The sequence below is a fragment of the Dendrobates tinctorius genome, unplaced genomic scaffold, assembly GCF_039654945.1.
Source record: "Dendrobates tinctorius isolate UK_male_01 unplaced genomic scaffold, ASM3965494v1 ptg000006l, whole genome shotgun sequence".
Taxonomy (NCBI): Eukaryota; Metazoa; Chordata; class Amphibia; order Anura; family Dendrobatidae; genus Dendrobates; species Dendrobates tinctorius.
Window position 1 is genome coordinate 2,074,226 of NW_027361674.1, and position 13,356 is coordinate 2,087,581.

General features: G+C 50.3%; 1 long non-coding RNA gene across 1 annotated transcript in view; it reads left to right on the forward strand.

The window, feature by feature from the left end:
- Positions 1 to 3,372: 3,372 nt before the first annotated feature.
- The window catches only part of LOC141084766 (uncharacterized), a 36,661-nt gene continuing 26,677 nt past the window's right edge, over positions 3,373 to 13,356 (forward strand). The window contains exon 1 of the long non-coding RNA XR_012231103.1: positions 3,373 to 3,801. This is a non-coding gene — a long non-coding RNA (uncharacterized lncRNA). The remainder of the gene's footprint in view (positions 3,802 to 13,356) is intronic.

A 13,356-nucleotide genomic window follows, 5' to 3' on the forward strand; every position in this document is an offset into this window, starting at 1 on the left:
ATCATGGCGCCTCCATTTGCAACAGCATGTCGCCCCCATATGCGACACCATGTGCAGCATGTACCCCATATGCAGCACCATGTGCACCACCATGTCACCCCCCTGTGCAGCACCGTGTCACCCCCCCAGTGTGCAGCACCATGTCACCCCCCGTGTGCAGCACCATGTCACCCCCCAGTGTGCAGCACCGTGTCACCCTCCTGTGTGCAGCACCATGTCACCCCCCCTGTGTGCAGCACCATGTCACCTCCCCAGTGTGCAGCACCATGTCCCCCCCTGTGTGCAGCACCATGTCACCCCCCCTGTGTGCAGCACCATGTCCCCCCCCTGTGTGCAGCACCATGTCACCCCCCCTGTGTGCAGCACCATGTCACCTCCCCAGTGTGCAGCACCATGTCCCCCCCTGTGTGCAGCACCATGTCACCCCCCCTGTGTGCAGCACCATGTCACCTCCCCAGTGTGGAGCACCATGTCACCCCCCCTGTGTGCAGCACCATGTCACCTCCCCAGTGTGCAGCACCATGTCCCCCCCCTGTGTGCAGCACCATGTCCCCCCCCTGTGTGCAGCACCATGTCCCCCCCTGTGTGCAGCACCATGTCACCTCCCCAGTGTGCAGCACCATGTCCCCCCCCTGTGTGCAGCACCGTGTCACCCTCCTGTGTGCAGCACCATGTCACCTCCCCAGTGTGCAGCACCATGTCCCCCCCCTGTGTGCAGCACCGTGTCACCCTCCTGTGTGCAGCACCATGTCACCCCCCCTGTGTGCAGCACCATGTCCCCCCCTGTGTGCAGCACCATGTCCCCCCCCTGTGTGCAGCACCATGTCCCCCCCTGTGTGCAGCACCATGTCCCCCCCCGTGTGCAGCACCATGTCCCCCCCTGTGTGCAGCACCATGTCACCTCCCCAGTGTGCAGCACCATGTCCCCCCCCTGTGTGCAGCACCGTGTCACCCTCCTGTGTGCAGCACCATGTCACCTCCCCAGTGTGCAGCACCATGTCCCCCCCCTGTGTGCAGCACCGTGTCACCCTCCTGTGTGCAGCACCATGTCACCCCCCCTGTGTGCAGCACCATGTCACCTCCCCAGTGTGCAGCACCATGTCACCCCCCCTGTGTGCAGCACCGTGTCACCCTCCTGTGTGCAGCACCATGTCACCTCCCCAGTGTGCAGCACCATGTCACCCCCCTGTGTGCAGCACCATGTCACCCCCCCAGTGTGCAGCACCATGTCCCCCCCTGTGTGCAGCACCATGTCACCCCCCCTGTGTGCAGCACCATGTCACCTCCCCAGTGTGCAGCACCATGTCACCCCCCCTGTGTGCAGCACCGTGTCACCCTCCTGTGTGCAGCACCATGTCACCTCCCCAGTGTGCAGCACCATGTCACCCCCCTGTGTGCAGCACCATGTCACCCCCCCAGTGTGCAGCACCATGTCACCCCCCCTGTGTGCAGCACCATGTCACCCCCCCTGTGTGCAGCACCATGTCACCTCCCCAGTGTGCAGCACCATGTCACCCCCCCTGTGTGCAGCACCATGTCACCCCCCCTGTGTGCAGCACCTTGTCACCTCCCCAGTGTGCAGCAACATGTCACCCACCCTGTGTGCAGCACCATGTCACCCCCCCAGTGTGCAGCACCATGTCACCCCCCCTGTGTGCAGCACCATGTCACCCCCCCTGTGTGCAGCACCATGTCACCCCCCCAGTGTGCAGCACCATGTCACCCCCCCAGTGTGCAGCACCATGTCACCCCCCCAGTGTGCAGCACCATGTCACCCCCCCTGTGTGCAGCACCATGTCACCCCCCCTGTGTGCAGCACCATGTCACCCCCCCATAGCCTCCCCATGCCTACCCAAACAACCCTTACACATGAGGAAAAAAAACGCACGGGTCTCGCATGTCAATACCCGGCACTGCAGCTATGCAGCTGAATGCTCCGGTCCCGAGTGCCGGCGGCTGTGCCTGGTATTGAGGTGCGAGACTCGTGCGAGTTTCTCACAAGTGTGACCCTGGCCTAATACTGTATAATCATGGATTTTGCTATTTAAATGACATTGTTTGGTTCTAAGGCCATTGGGGCTAAACTTTTCGGGTGTTGACCGGTGTTACGCAGCCCCTGTCCTCACAGGGCATGTATTTAAATTTTTGTGTGTTTTTTAAATGTTTTTAATATTTTTGTGTGGTTTACATATAGTCTATCAAAATTTTATATATTTTTTTATGGTGATCCCTGCCCAAATGCATGACGGTCTATTTTCTCCTTTTCTCATTGATCTTCAGTGACATGCGGCGGGTTGAACCCATTTACTAATTTGTTGATGGTGCCCTCCCATCTTGGGTTCTCTACTAATACTGACTGTAGGAACATACCCTAAGGCTGTGTTCACACACAGCGCTTTTTTAGCGTTTTTTTTTAGCGGTTTTACCTATAAAACCGCTAAAAATAAGCTTCCCTTTAATTTCTATGCATTTTGCACTTTTTGTGCATATTGATGCGTTTTTTACAGCGAAGAAAACGCATCGCGGTAAAAAGCGCAGCATGCTCATTAACTTCGCGGATTTTTCCACGTTTCTGGCTAGTTCAATGCATTTTGAAAACGCGCCGGAAAAAACGCATCAAAACCGCAGCGAAAACGCGTGCAAAACGCAAAGACAAAAAAGCGCGGTTTCTGGGAAGGGAGTCAGGTTTTTGAGCAGAAATTTTCTGCTACGTGTGCACTTAGCATAAGTGTTCAGACGGGCAGTGTGGAGGGAGGACATTATAGAGACTAGGGACAGTATGTGGGGGACATTATGGAGACGAACATTATGGGGAGGTGCGGTGTAGGAAGTATATTATGGGGAGTGGCAGTGTATGGGGTATATTATGGAGAAGGGTGGTGTGGGAGGAATATTATGGAGAGAGACAGGTGGGATTTTTTTGTGCAGGAAGCACATTCAGGGGCACAGCATGGTAGATATTTATATTTTGTTGGAAGTATAATGATGCTTTTTATTTTTAAGGGCACCATGTCAGCAAATGCTGCTGAAGATGGAAAAGAGGGAAGTTTGCAGACACTAGCTGTGGGCATGAAATCTCATCATGGTGCCTGTACTACATGAAGACAAAAGGAACAGAATGACTCCAATCAAGTATATCATCTATAAGGTACTGTGGCGCCCCCAGGAGTACGGTTGCCACAGTGACCTTACCTCCCTCTAAGGGAGAGTGATGTCATGCCTTGAAGCAGTGAAAGGATCTCTTTATCAGGTAGTTCCAGCCCACAATACAATTCCTACTCCAGGCCAGCAGAGGGAGCTCTGAACCTAACTGCTGAGGAGCTGCTCTCTGTGGTCAGGAATAGGAAGTTAGTTTAGTTAGAGTGTGGACAGGGAAGAAGGAGGATGTTGGAGAGGAGCTGGGGGCTTGCAGCTATAGAGGAGCTCACCCCCAAGCTGCAGCGCAGAGACCGGACGCCTGAGTCCGAGGTTGTGTGGATACTAAAGGTCCCACAGCAGAAACCGGAGGAACAGAGTCTGTAAATGCTCTGTTCCCAGCTGAGACTCTTTGACACAGCAGCACGTGTGTGTGAGCCAGAGAAAGAAGGCTACAGCTGCCTGTCATGCAAGTGGAGTTCTAAGTAGCGGACAGAAAAAGCAAGTTGAGTAGAGTTCAGAACCACAAGTAATTCAGAATAGAGCTAGAAAGGAGACCTCAAAACCCACCTGTATAGAGAGATTCCCAAATTGCATCCAGGCTGGCCGACTCCTGTACTATCTGTAATCTGAATCCTGGACTGTACCTACAAAGCACAGTAAAAGGTAAAAGAAACTGCACTCTCTTGTGTCCTTTGAATTCTTCCTGCATCACCTTCTCAGCACTGCTACATCTCAGCTACCTACTACATCCCATCTATTCCTCAACATCTTTCACCTGCCCTGGGACTCAGCTCTGCCTGTGGAGAGCTTTACCAATACTGCTGCATCACCATCAGTCCCAGTGGATCTGCACTGCAGCGCTGGTCACTATTGACCAGATACCACGGGTGGCGCCACAAACTCATTACAAAAACCTCTTTATTCTTCATTCCCTTGTAAATAAACCCCTTTTATTGGATGCCCAGGGCCACGGACCGGGTCACCACCGCTGTGACACTGCAGCTTTAAAGAGCGGCCCTGTACCGAGTATTGCCCACTGCCCTGGCTGTCGTTCCAGTACCAGGATGTAAATGTTTGTAATACTGACTTCATCTCTTAAGTAGTGAGGTCGCTGTATGGTCCACAGTCTGATGATGAAGGTAACAACAACTCCCAGTATCTCCTTACCATAGTTAAGGACATATTGGGAGGTACATGTTCATGTCATATAAGTGTATCATGGGGCTGATCTAACACTGAAATTGACCATGGTAGTAAGCGTGGTGCTGCATTCATCTACTGATAGTGGTTCTGTCGCTGCATTTGTCTGCTGATGGTGGTTCTGACCCTGCGTTCGTCTGCTGATGGTGGTTCTGACCCTGCGTTCGTCTGCTGATGGTGGTTCTGACCCTGCGTTCGTCTGCTGATGGTGGTTCTGACCCTGCGTTCGTCTGCTGATGGTGGTTCTGACCCTGCGTTCGTCTGCTGATGGTGGTTCTGACCCTGCGTTCGTCTGCTGATGGTGGTTCTGACCCTGCGTTCGTCTGCTGATGGTGGTTCTGACCCTGCGTTCGTCTGCTGATGGTGGTTCTGACCCTGCGCTCGTCTGCTGATGGTGCTTCTGACCCTGCGCTCGTCTGCTGATGGTGCTTCTGACCCTGCGCTCGTCTGCTGATGGTGCTTCTGACCCTGCGCTCGTCTGCTGATGGTGCTTCTGACCCTGCGCTCGTCTGCTGATGGTGCTTCTGACCCTGCGCTCGTCTGCTGATGGTGCTTCTGACCCTGCGCTCGTCTGCTGATGGTGCTTCTGACCCTGCGCTCGTCTGCTGATGGTGCTTCTGACCCTGCGCTCGTCTGCTGATGGTGCTTCTGACCCTGCGCTCGTCTGCTGATGGTGCTTCTGACCCTGCGCTCGTCTGCTGATGGTGCTTCTGACCCTGCGCTCGTCTGCTGATGGTGCTTCTGACCCTGCGCTCGTCTGCTGATGGTGCTTCTGACCCTGCGCTCGTCTGCTGATGGTGCTTCTGACCCTGCGCTCGTCTGCTGATGGTGCTTCTGACCCTGCGCTCGTCTGCTGATGGTGCTTCTGACCCTGCGCTCGTCTGCTGATGGTGCTTCTGACCCTGCGCTCGTCTGCTGATGGTGCTTCTGACCCTGCGCTCGTCTGCTGATGGTGCTTCTGACCCTGCGCTCGTCTGCTGATGATGGTTCTGTCCCTGCATTCATCTACTGATGGTGGTTCTGGCCCTGCAGTGCATTCATCTACTGACGGTTCTGTCACTTCATTCTGCTGCAGCATGGTGGCTCAGTGGATAGCAGTGCAGGGGTCCTGGGTTCAAATCCCACCAAGGACAACATCTGCAAGGAGTTTGTATGTTTTCTCCGGGTTCTCTGGTTTCCTCCCACATTCCAAAGACATACTGATAGGGAATTTAGATTGTTAGACCCATCTGGGACAGTGATGATAATGTGTGCAAACTGTAAAGCGCTGTGGAATATGTTAGCGCTATATAAAAATAAAGATTATTATTATTATTATTACTACTGGTTCTGATCATGTACACATGTAGCAAACCATAATATGCTTCGCGGCTATGTTAAAACTGAAAATTATATGTGATATCTGAGGTTCTGTAGGCAGGTCAAGGTGTGACAGGTATAGAGCATTGTAAAAAGAAAAAATCTTCGATAATGATGAGAAGCATAACATACTTTGCTTTACTACATATCTGAAAATGTGTATACAGTTTAAAAATAATACAAGAGAAAAATATGTGATTTGCCTGATCAATAGAAATGCTAATCTGAGCTGATCCGAGTACTGTCAGGTTTTTCATTGAGCAGCTCTAAGGCAGGCAGTACAGTAGTAGGAACATAGCCTATGAAGCAGCCGGAGGTAAACATGTTAAAGGGGTTGCCCAGTTTTAAGTTACAAGTCAGTGCTGTGGTGATTTGGCGGGCGTGGGACTGCAGGTATGTGATTTGCATACATGACAACTAGCCTTACTCGGCCTCACTTATTACACCTGTATTGAGCAAGGCCAGAAACAATCTAGTTGAAATGTGGCCGGGAATATATACTGCTCAAAGAAATAAAAGGAACACAAACAGCCTGTTGCAAATGGAATAGTGTTCCCTTTTATTTTTTGAGCAGTATATAAATCACATACTTGATCACATAACTGCCCGCTCCCACCACCAGAGTATCCTCACAGTGCACATGATGTGAGGATTCACATATAGTGACTTTAGACTTGTAGCTTAAGATCGGACAACCTTTTTAATGATGGGCCCCTACTCATGGGCCACTGTTGTGTGCTTGCCCCCCAGGGTTAAAATTTGCCAGCCAGCCCCTGAGCTTCGCCGATTGTTTCATGTTATTTAAGCAACCGGAGACTAACCACATGTTAGAGAAGTATCCAGACTATAGGATATACGGCCTCTGTACGACCATGAACCTGTGTGAAAATTAAAAAATGTCTGCTGCCCATAGCAACCAATCACAGTGCAGCTTTCATCTCTCATTGTGCTCTTTTACAGTGAAAGTTGCGCTGTGACTGGTTGCTATGGGTAACATAGACTGCTCCTTGTACACAGTGTTCTAAAGCTGCCACGCTGCCCCCATACAGCACTTTTACGCTCCGTGCACAATGGCGGAAGCTCAGGTGTGTGCATCGGATAAATGGCAATGTGCAGAGAAGTCATGAACATGTGGCGGACACATTTCTTGTCTTTACACTTTATAGATGATGGTCTAAACAAAATCAATACATCCATCTTTCAAGACTAGATATTTTTTGGTAACAATACACTTTTATTGGTGGAATATAAAGTAGCCTGTGATATGCAGAGATAATATGTGATGTGTATGGAAAATTCCATGTAATGAGTTTATCAGGCTTCCATTAATAAGTATCGCCTCTTCAAGAAATCTAGTTCTTCATATTAATATAAGGCCGCTCTGTCCTGATCACGGTATTATGCCGGGATCACACTACCGTGTATGATGCGAGAAAGTCACACGAGTCTCTCGCATCAACACATGGCGCTACCGCCGGCACTCAGGACCGGTGCTATGGCTGCATAGAAATACATGCAGTCGCAGCTCCGGTCCTGAGTGCCGGCGGTAGCACAGGGTGTTGATGTGACAGACTCATGCGAGTTTCTCGCATCGCACACGGTAGTGTGATCCCGGCCTTACACACGCACCGCACACATGGCAATCACCGGAGCACGGATCATACTGGACATAGTCTGTGACATCTGCTCTAATTGGTCGTTCCTTGTGTAGTGTCAATCACTTGCAGCAGCTGCAGGTGTCACATCCTTCGCTGCACTCAGAGCCCTGGCTGCACTGACTGCACTCAGCCGGAGAGCAGGAGCAGCAGCCTGGGGGGAGAGACTCGTGAGATGACTGCAGTAATAATGACAGATGTCACATCGTATGCACACTGCCCAAACCTAAGTATTGAAGAAAGCTGTCAGCATGATTTTACATATGGAGTATTTGTAGGGCTGTATAGGTGCTTGCCCCCAATAAAATTATATATTTTTTTGTAGAGATCCCATGTGTCAGTTAAGAGTGGGAAATTTAGTGTAAAGTTATATGCAAATCAGGTTGGGAGTGCATCGGGGCGTTAGAAGCAGTCAATTGCATTGATATGCCCCCAGTGCACTTCCAGCCTGATTTTCATATGGCTTCTACACTAGATTTCTCACAACAGGCCAATGGGATCTCTATAAAATAGTACAATTTTTACTGGGGAAGAAGCGGCCCTGGAATCAAAGCACTAATTGCATATGTAGAAACCATGCCGACAGGGAGGGGCGTGGCTGTGTAGCGATGGAGTGAGGACACGCTTGGCAAGAGCTCCTGCCATCCTGAAAGCATCCGGCCAGCAGCCTCTAACTTCTGCAGCATATTTACTTATCTTCCGACCCCTCTGGACGCTGGGGCGCTCCTGGACCCCCGCAGGAGAGCGGTATTAGATTCCTGGGTGCCTGCGGCTGTGTAGACCGAGGCGGCCGGCGGGGCCTGCACGGGGCAGCGGCCATCTTGGAGGCACGCGCTCTGCCTGTGAGAGACGCGGCGCCGGATTCCCATCTCTGCAGCGCTGAAGGACGGTGTGCAGACACCCTGAATATTTGTGAGGGACAAGCGGTGAGTGCCCTGAAAGATTGGGCCCCGCGTCCCCATCTTTGCCAAATCGCGTGGCCTGCCAGCGCTATTACTGTAGGGACTTGGATCCCTTTCTGACTGCTGTCCCTGTGGGGTCCTGAGGGTCTCTCCCGGGTTATTAGGGCCCTTGTCTGCTGCTCGGAGTGGGACATTGCCTCCCTGTGTGACTCTGCAGGTCTGTGCTGCTCCTGGGACCCTGCAGCCACAATCTGATAATCTCACTCCATTTATAAGCTTGATTCAGGGGACTCCAGAGTACACTGTCTCTAATATCCAGCTGTGCCCTATTGCTATTGAAATGAGTAATTCCAAGGGGTCTGGGGCAGCTGAAAGGCTGAAGGAATATGCCAGAATAGACCATGCTTGAGGCTCAAGATCTCTTAAAAATAATCCCTCACAAGCTCAGTGTAAGAACCACCCTTCTGAGGGTGGGGAGGACAGTGAGCAAGAGGAATTAACCCTTAAGCAGGCGTCTGAACAACTCATGCAGGCCATCTGCTTAACCAGGACGTCTCTGTCTGGGAAGATAGAGGATGTGCACACCGAGGTGGGACGCCTCCGACAAGATATGCAAGCCACGAAGGGTCACATTACGGAGGTGGAGACGTGGGTATCCCAGGTAGAAGACACCATCACACCCATGGAAGCTAAACTAACGAAAGTGGTGGGCTCTATGAACACGTGGAGGCAAAAAGCAGATGACCTGGAGAATAGAATGCGTCGGAATAATATCCGAATTATTGGTCTACCGGAGCGTTCGGAAGGGCAACACCCGGAGAAATTCCTAGAAGATTGGCTTAAAACCACTTTGGGAGACAAATTCTCCCCCACCTTTGTGGTGGAAAGGGCTCACATGGTCCCTACTAGGCCTCTTCCTCCTGGAGCCCCACCTAGACCTTTTCTGGCGCGTCTCCTCAACTGCAGGGATAGAGACGTGGCTCTGCGTCTGGCGCGGCAAAAGAGCCCTATCAAGTTCAACAATGCCACGATCTTGATTTTCCCAGACTTCTCTATAGAACTCCAGAAACAACGGGCGCAGTTTAAGGAGGTCAAAAGACATCTACGGGAGAGGAATGTTATGTACTCGATGATTTACCCGGCCCAGCTCCGGGTGGTCCACGAGGGTTCTACTTTGTTTTTTACAGATCCAGCGGAGGTGGCGGAGTGGCTACGGTCTCACAAAGGGTCTGCTGCAAAGGAATCCTAACGTATCTATTGCTAGTTGGTATTTTTCTATTAATCGACTGATTGGAGCTTTACTCGAAAGCGTCCAGGTTACCAACAATACCGGACACTGGGCTCACCCAGCTCAGTGATGGTATCCCCTTGTTCGCTTCGTAATGGGAGTACAGGACTCTGCTCCCGCGTTGTTTGTTGTTCATTCACTTTGTTTTTTTTCCGTAGTGGTTTTTTGTATTTTTTAGGTAGTAATCGCAGTCGACAACAATTTCAGTTTCTAGGTGATGTCTCTAAATTTTGGCCGGGTAATATTATGCACCATATTCAGCGGAGTAAAATATGGGATCTGAGTTGATATGTATGACATGGATTGTGAGGGGTATAAAAACTCCTCGAAAAAAGATCAAGGTTTTCTCACAGGTCAGACATTATCGCCCTCACATTGTGGCCTTGGTGGAGACGAACCTGACTAGGGATACAGCGCGGTGCGTGCAGAAGCCTTGGGTACAATGGTCTGCCCATACATTCCACACCAGCTACTCGAGAGGGGTCTCACTGTTTGTACATAAAGACGTCAGATGGGAAGCGAGGGAGACACGGAGGGATCCTGAGGGTCGTTTTATTTTCATCCATGCATTGATAAACACCAGGAAATATGTAGTCTTATGTATTTATAACCCCCCCCCCCCAGCTCGTATATCCATTCTGCAGAAGGCAATGAGTTTTGCCCTTAATTACCCAGACGCGGATGTTATTTGTATGGGAGACTTTAACATGGTCATGAACAACTGCCTTGATAAATTGAGGTTGGATGATGGAGTGACTGGGGGGTTCTCTCCACCGACTACAATCCCGTTGTCATTATTTATCTGAGGTGGTGGGTGGTTGGATTTGTGGAGGGTGCGTCACCCTGAGTTAAGGGAATATACCTGCCACTCATCCACTAAACGCTCTTTATCACGCATAGACTATATATTTGGTTCTAGCGGTCTGGCAATGTCGGTGACTGATATAGAACATGGAAGTAGGGGGATCTCAGACCATAGTCCGGTCATCCTTAAACTCAAATATGGGCAGGTAAACAATGGGATAGCTTGGAAGTTGAATCCTTTTTGGTTAAAATTGATGGGGCCTCCTGACAGAATGATTGATCAGTTGCATTGCTTCATCGCGTCCCACCCGGAACCTCAAGATATTAATTTATTTTGGGATGCCCTTAAGGCATACCTGAGGGGTTGTTTGTCCTCCACGACCTCTTATATTAAGCGGGTAACCTCAAGAAAGGATGACGAGGTGGAGCAACGACTGAAAGACGCAGAGGCAACATATATATCTAACCAAACCAGTGGGAACAGGATTGAGTGGTTGGCTGCCCAGAGGTTATATACTCAACATGTGGACACTAAATCTAAGCATAAACTATTCTTTACCCGTCAATCCTATTTCGAATTGGGGAACCAGACGGGCAAATTTTTGGCCTATCTGGTGCGCCAATGGATCGCCCGCCAGGGCAGTGGGGTACTCGGTACCGGGCCGGTATCTCAGAGGGAAGTGTCACAGTAGCGGTGACCCGGTCCGTGGCCCTGGGCGTCCATGTAAAAGGGGTTGAGCATGGCTGATTAAAGTTTATGAGTGGATGATCCGTGACGCCACCTGTGGTTTCTGGTCAGTTTGACCAGCGCTGCAGGGTTGCTTCTCTGGGACAGATGGTGTGGTGCAGCAATGATGTTGTAGCCCTCCACAGGTAGGGCTGTAGTCCCAGGGCAGAGTAGATGAGGTTGGCAAATGAGGAGATAGTGAAGAGATGTAGATGGTGCAGTGTTAGGCACAGAGATGTAGCAGTGCTGAGTGGGTTGGCGCAGGAAGAAGGCAAGGAGACAGATGAATGCAGTTCCAGTTCTTTTACTCACGTTCTTGGCACAGACAGGTGCCCGCTTCAATGCTGCGGTCTCCAGATCAGGGGCTCAGCCAACTCCCAGGCAGATGGAATTAACCTTTCCAGCTCTCCCTTTCGTGTGCCTGTTCTGAACGTCTCCTCACTAGCGCTTAAACTGAAGTACTTGTAGTTGTATGTTAAACCCAAGTTCCTCCTCTCAAATGTTCCTTGGAACTCTACTCGCATGACAAGTGACTGTAGCCTGCTTCAGGGACTCCATCCGTCATGTCCCGGCTCACGCATAGGTTGCCACCGTGTCTTCGAGTCTTTGGTGGGAATAGAGTGGTCACAGCTCCTATTCCTCCGGTGTCTGCTGCTGAAACATTAGTTTCACAAACAGCCTCAGGGACCGGACCCCGGCCATACGCTTAGAACTTGAGGAAGGGCTCTGCTCTGACCCTAGTCCTTAGTACTCTTCTCCTTACGTTCCGCACTAATCTTTCTTCCTTCTGGAGAATCAGGCTTTCTATTTCTCTTTCCCATGCCAGCAGACTTCAGTGACCTGGAGCTGCTGGCATGGGAAAGAGAAATAGAAAGCCTGATTCTATCACTCCATCCCTCTCAGGGGAGCTTCTCTCACAGACTGACCTAGTCCTAATATTCTCCCACTCTCTTGTGCAGTCTAAGCTCCACCCTCCTCCCAGCACTCTTCATGTTCCAAGCAGGGAGCCACCAAAGGTGCTTTGCTACACTACTATGTTGTGTGGGATGCAGGTGTTGGAGGCTGGCAAGGTGTTACCATCTTACCTGGAGAGTGGGTACCACACCTCAGGAGGAGGTGCAGTACCTCTCTGGCGACTGAACCCTCAGGGGCGCCACACCAACATAGCACCTCTAACACAATATTACAGATTCGTAGGGCGGACGGTATATTGGTGTCTTCGACCGAAGAGATTCTTGGCTGTTTCAGGACTACTACAGGTCACTATATGAATCTAAAAGTGGCTTTGACACTTTGGGGTGTTTAGACTATTTGTCAGATTTATCATTCCCCACATTAGATCCTGAACAGCGAGCCCTTATGGACGCCGTGTTCACCGCAGAGGAGATAGAAAATGTTATCACAGACATGGCTTCTGGGAAGGCCCCTGGACCTGATGGGTTCCCTATTGAATTATATAGGAAATACCGGGATATATTGACGCCACTTTTGGTGAAGGTATTTCGGGGAATTTGGGAAGGGAATCCTATGCCTGAGTCCTTTTATGAGGCTAGCATCATAGTGCTTCGGAAGGAGGGGAAGGACCCTTTGGAATGTGGATCCTATCTCCCCATTTCGTTATTAAATGTGGACTATAAAATTTTCACCAAGATCCTAGCTACTAGACTGAATTCAATTATATTGAACCTTATACATCCTGATAAAACGGGCTTTATGCCTGGTAAAAGTACTTCCATTAACATCAGAAGAGTCCAGTCAATAGTCCAATATAGCTCCCTAATGCCAGACAACAGATGGGCATTGGCATCGTTAGATGCTGCCAAGGCTTTTGACTCTCTTGAATGGCCTTTCCTCTCCGCATGTTTGCAAAGGTATGGCTTTGGCAATAAATTTATAACATGGATCAAAATATTATATATGAAACCCAAGGCCCGTATTATAATAAATAACTCTATATCTGAGTCTTTCGCATTGCATAGGGGAACCCGTCAGGGTTTCCCTCTTTCCCCGGCCCTCTTCGCCCTTGCGATTGAGGCACTAGCATTACGTATAAGGTCCTCCCCTAACAACCAAGGTATAGATATAGCAGGTAGGGTGGATACCATAGGCCTATATGCTGATGACATGGTGATATTCTTGAATGATGTGGAAGAAACTTTGCCACAGGTGATATCCCTTATAGATAAATTCAGTAAATATTCCGGTTTACATATAAATTGGGGAAAGTCTGCCCTGTTACCCCTTTCCGATGCCCCAGCTGGAGGCTGTCTCCTCGCTGCCTAC